The following is a 5,187-nucleotide window of genomic DNA, read 5'->3' as shown; positions in this document are numbered from 1 at the left end:
ACCAAAAAATGGCATTGTTACAAAAAATTTAAAAAAAAATCTCTCCAAATTCCATGAAATTTTAACTGTATGTATGAAATGCTAATCAAACCATATAGCCAAAATTTCATGCAATTCTGAGACAAAAAATTTTTCATTTTACTTTTTTGGCCATACATTATGACCAAAAAATGGCATTGTAACAAAAATTAAAAAAAATCTCTTCAAAATCCATGAAATTGTAACTGTATGTATGAAATGCTAATCAAACCATATAGCCAAAATTTCATGCAATTCTGAGACAAAAAAATTTTTCATTTTACTTTTTTGGCCATACATTATGACCAAAAAATGGCATTGTTACACAAAATTTAAAAAAAATTCTCTCCAAATTCCATGAAATTTTAACTGTATGTATGAAATGCTAATCAAACCATATAGCCAAAATTTCATGCAAAAAATTCTCTCCAAATTCCATGAAATTTTAACTGTATGTATGAAATACTAATCAAACCATATAGCCAAAATTTCATGCAATTCTGAGACAAAAAATTTTTAATTTTACTTTTTTGGCCATACATTATGACCAAAAAATGGCATTGTTACAAAAAATTTAAAAAAAAATCTCTCCAAATTCCATGAAATTTTAACTGTATGTATGAAATGCTAATCAAACCATATAGCCAAAATTTCATGCAATTCTGAGACAAAAAATTTTTAATTTTACTTTTTTGGCCATACATTATGACCAAAAAATGGCATTGTTACAAAAAATTTAAAAAAAAATATCTCCAAATTCCATGAAATTTTAACTGTATGTATGAAATGCTAATCAAACCATATAGCCAAAATTTCATGCAATTCTGAGACAAAAAATTTTTCATTTTACTTTTTTGGCCATACATTATGACCAAAAAATGGCATTGTTACAAAAAATTTAAAAAAAATTCTCTCCAAATTCCATGAAATTTTAACTGTATGTATGAAATGCTAATCTATACATATAAAATCCTCCGAGGCCGTTTTTCAAAATCGACGTCCGGCGGATCAGCTGGTGAGCCCTACGAGGCCGTTTTTCAAAATCGACCTCCGACGGATTAGCCGGTCAGTACTACGAGGCCGTTTTTTTTTTAATCGACTTCCGATGGATTAGCTGATGAGCACTACGAGACCGTTTTTCGAAATCGACATCCTACGCATCAGCTGGTCAGCCCTACGAGGCCGTGTTTCAAAATCGACCTCAGACGGATCAGCTGGCCAGCCGTATGAGGCCTTTTTGTAAATCGACTTCCGACAGATCAGCCCTTGTTACAAAAAATGTAAAAAAAATTCTCTTCAAATTCCATGAAATTTTAACTGTATGTATGAAACCATATATAGAAAAAATTTCATGCAATTCTGAGACAAAAATTTTTTAATTTTACTTTTTTGGCCATACATTATGACCAAAAAATGGCATTGTAACAAAAATTAAAAAAAAAATTCTCTTCAAATTCCATGAAATTGTAACTGTATGTATGAAATGCTAATCAAACCATATAGCCAAAATTTCATGCAATTCTGAGACAAAAAAATTTTTCATTTTACTTTTTTGGCCATACATTATGACCAAAAAATGGCATTGTTACACAAAATTTAAAAAAAATTCTCTCCAAATTCCATGAAATTTTAACTGTATGTATGAAATGCTAATCAAACCATATAGCCAAAATTTCATGCAAAAAATTCTCTCCAAATTCCATGAAATTTTAACTGTATGTATGAAATACTAATCAAACCATATAGCCAAAATTTCATGCAATTCTGAGACAAAAAATTTTTAATTTTACTTTTTTGGCCATAAATTATGACCGAAAAATGGCATTGTAACAAAAATTTAAAAAAAATTCTCTCCAAATTCCATGAAATTTTAACTGTATGTATGAAATGCTAATCAAACCATATAGCCAAAATTTCATGCAATTCTGAGACAAAAAATTTTTCATTTTACTTTTTTGGCCATACATTATGACCAAAAAATGGCATTGTTACAAAAAATTTAAAAAAAAATCTCTCCAAATTCCATGAAATTTTAACTGTATGTATGAAATGCTAATCAAACCATATAGCCAAAATTTCATGCAATTCTGAGACAAAAAATTTTTCATTTTACTTTTTTGGCCATACATTATGACCAAAAAATGGCATTGTTACAAAAAATTAAAAAAAAATTCTCTCCAAATTCCATGAAATTTTAACTATATGTATGAAATGCTAATCAAACCATATAGCCAAAATTTCATGCAATTCTGAGACAAAAATTTTTTAATTTTACTTTTTTGGCCATATATTATGACCAAAAAATGGCATTGTAACAAAAATTAAAAAAAAATCTCTCCAAATTCCATGAAATTTTAACTGTATGTATGAAATGCTAATCAAACGATACATTATAACCAAAAAATGGCATTGTTACAAAAAATTTAAAAAAAATTCTCTCCAAATTCCATGAAATTTTAACTGTATGTATGAAATGCTAATCTATACATATAAAATCCTCCGAGGCCGTTTTTCAAAATCGACGTCCGGCGGATCAGCTGGTGAGCCCTACGAGGCCGTTTTTCAAAATCGACCTCCGACGGATTAGCCGGTCAGTACTACGAGGCCGTTTTTTTTAAATCGACTTCCGATGGATTAGCTGATGAGCACTACGAGACCTTTTTTCGAAATCGACATCCTACGCATCAGCTGGTCAGCCCTACGAGGCCGTGTTTCAAAATCGACCTCAGACGGATCAGCTGGCCAGCCGTATGGTGCCTTTTTGTAAATCGACTTCCGACAGATCAGCCCTTGTTACAAAAAATGTAAAAAAAATTCTCTTCAAATTCCATGAAATTTTAACTGTATGTATGAAACCATATATAGAAAAAATTTCATGCAATTCTGAGACAAAAATTTTTTAATTTTACTTTTTTGGCCATACATTATGACCACAAAATGGCATTGTAACAAAAATTAAAAAAAAATTCTCTCCAAATTCCATGAAATTTTAACTGTATCAAACCATATAGCCAACATTTCATGCAATTCTGAGACAAAAAATTCTCTCCAAATTCCATGAAATTTTAACTTTATGTATGAAACCATATATAGAAAAAATTTCATGCAATTCTGAGACAAAAATTTTTTAATTTTACTTTTTTGGCCATACATTATGACCAAAAAATGGCATTGTAACAAAAATTAAAAAAAAATTCTCTCCAAATTCCATGAAATTTTAACTGTATCAAACCATATAGCCAACATTTCATGCAATTCTGAGACAAAAAATTCTCTCCAAATTCCATGAAATTTTAACTTTATGTATGAAACCATATATAGAAAAAATTTCATGCAATTCTGAGACAAAAATTTTTTAATTTTACTTTTTTGGCCATACATTATGACCAAAAAATGGCATTGTAACAAAAATTTAAAAAAAATTCTCTCCAAATTCCATGAAATTTTAACAGTATGTATGAAATGGTAATCAAACCATATAGCCAAAATTTCATGCAATTCTGAGACAAAAAATTTTTAATTTTACTTTTTTGGCCATACATTATGACCAAAAAATGGCATTGTTACAAAAAATGTAAAAAAAAATCTCTCCAAATTCCATGAAACTTTAACTGTATGTATGAAATGCTAATCAAACCATATAGCCAAAATTTCATGCAATTCTGAGACAAAAAATTTTTAATTTTACTTTTTTGGCCATAATTATGACCAAAAAATGGCATTGTTACAAAAAATTTAAAAAAAAATCTCTCCAAATTCCTTGAAATTTTAACTGTATGTATGAAATGCTAATCAAACCATATAGCCAAAATTTCATGCAATTCTGAGACAAAAAATTCTCTCCAAATTCCATGAAATTTTAACTGTATGTATGAAATGCTAATCAAACCATATACCCAAAATTTCATGCAATTCTGAGACAAAAAATTTTTAATTTTACTTTTTTTTCCATACGTTATGACCAAAAAATGGCATTGTTACAAAAAATTTAAAAAAAAATCTCTCCAAATTCAATGAAATTTTACCTGTATGTACGAAATGCTAATCTATACATATAAAACCCAACGTCGGTGCACTACGACGACGCTCGGTGCATCTCGGTGCACCTGGGAGCATCTCGGAACACCCAGCCTCCAACTGATGAGCTGGAAAGTCCTCCGAGGCCGTTTTTCAAAATCGACGTCCGGCGGATCAGCTGGTGAGCCCTACGAGGCCGTTTTTCAAAATCGACCTCCGACGGATTAGCCGGTCAGTACTACGAGGCCGTTTTTTTTAAATCGACTTCCGATGGATTAGCTGGTGAGCACTACGAGACCGTTTTTCGAAATCGACATCCTACGCATCAGCTGGTCAGCCCTACGAGGCCGTGTTTCAAAATCGACCTCAGACGGATCAGCTGGCCAGCCCTATGAGGCCTTTTTGTAAATCGACTTCCGACAGATCAGCCCTTGTTACAAAAAATTTAAAAAAAATTCTCTCCAAATTCCATGAAATTTTAACTGTATGTATGAAATGCTAATCAAACCATATAGCCAAAATTTCATGCAATTCTGAGACAAAAAATTCTCTTCAAATTCCATGAAATTTTAACTGTATGTATGAAACCATATCTAGAAAAAATTTCATGCAATTCTGAGACAAAAAATTTTTAATTTTACTTTTTTGGCCATACATTATGACCAAAAAATGGCATTGTTACAAAAAATTTAAAAAAAATTCTCTCCAAATTCCATGAAATTTTAACTTTATGTATGAAATGCTAACCAAACCATATAGCCAAAATTTCATGCAATTCTAAGACAAAAAAATTTTTATTTTACTTTTTTGGCCATACATTATGACCAAAAAATGGCATTGTTACAAAAAAAATTCTCTCCAAATTCCATGAAATTTTAACTGTATGTATGAAATGCTAATCAAATCATATAGCCAAAATTTCATGTAATTCTGAGACCAAAAATTTTTAATTTTACTTTTTTGGCCATACATTATGATGGCATTGTTACAAAAAATTTAAAAAAAAATTCTCTCCAAATTCCATGAAATTTTAACTGTATGTATGAAATGCTAATCAAACCATATAGCCAAAATTTCATGCAATTCTGAGACAAAAAATTTTTAATTTTACTTTTTTGGCCATACTTTATGACCAAAAAATGGCATTGTTAC

Source organism: Bradysia coprophila, unplaced genomic scaffold (genome assembly GCF_014529535.1).
Source record: "Bradysia coprophila strain Holo2 unplaced genomic scaffold, BU_Bcop_v1 contig_472, whole genome shotgun sequence".
Lineage (NCBI taxonomy): Eukaryota > Metazoa > Arthropoda > Insecta > Diptera > Sciaridae > Bradysia > Bradysia coprophila.
The sequence above is the reverse complement of the archived record's forward strand: the minus strand, read 5'-3'. Positions refer to the sequence as shown.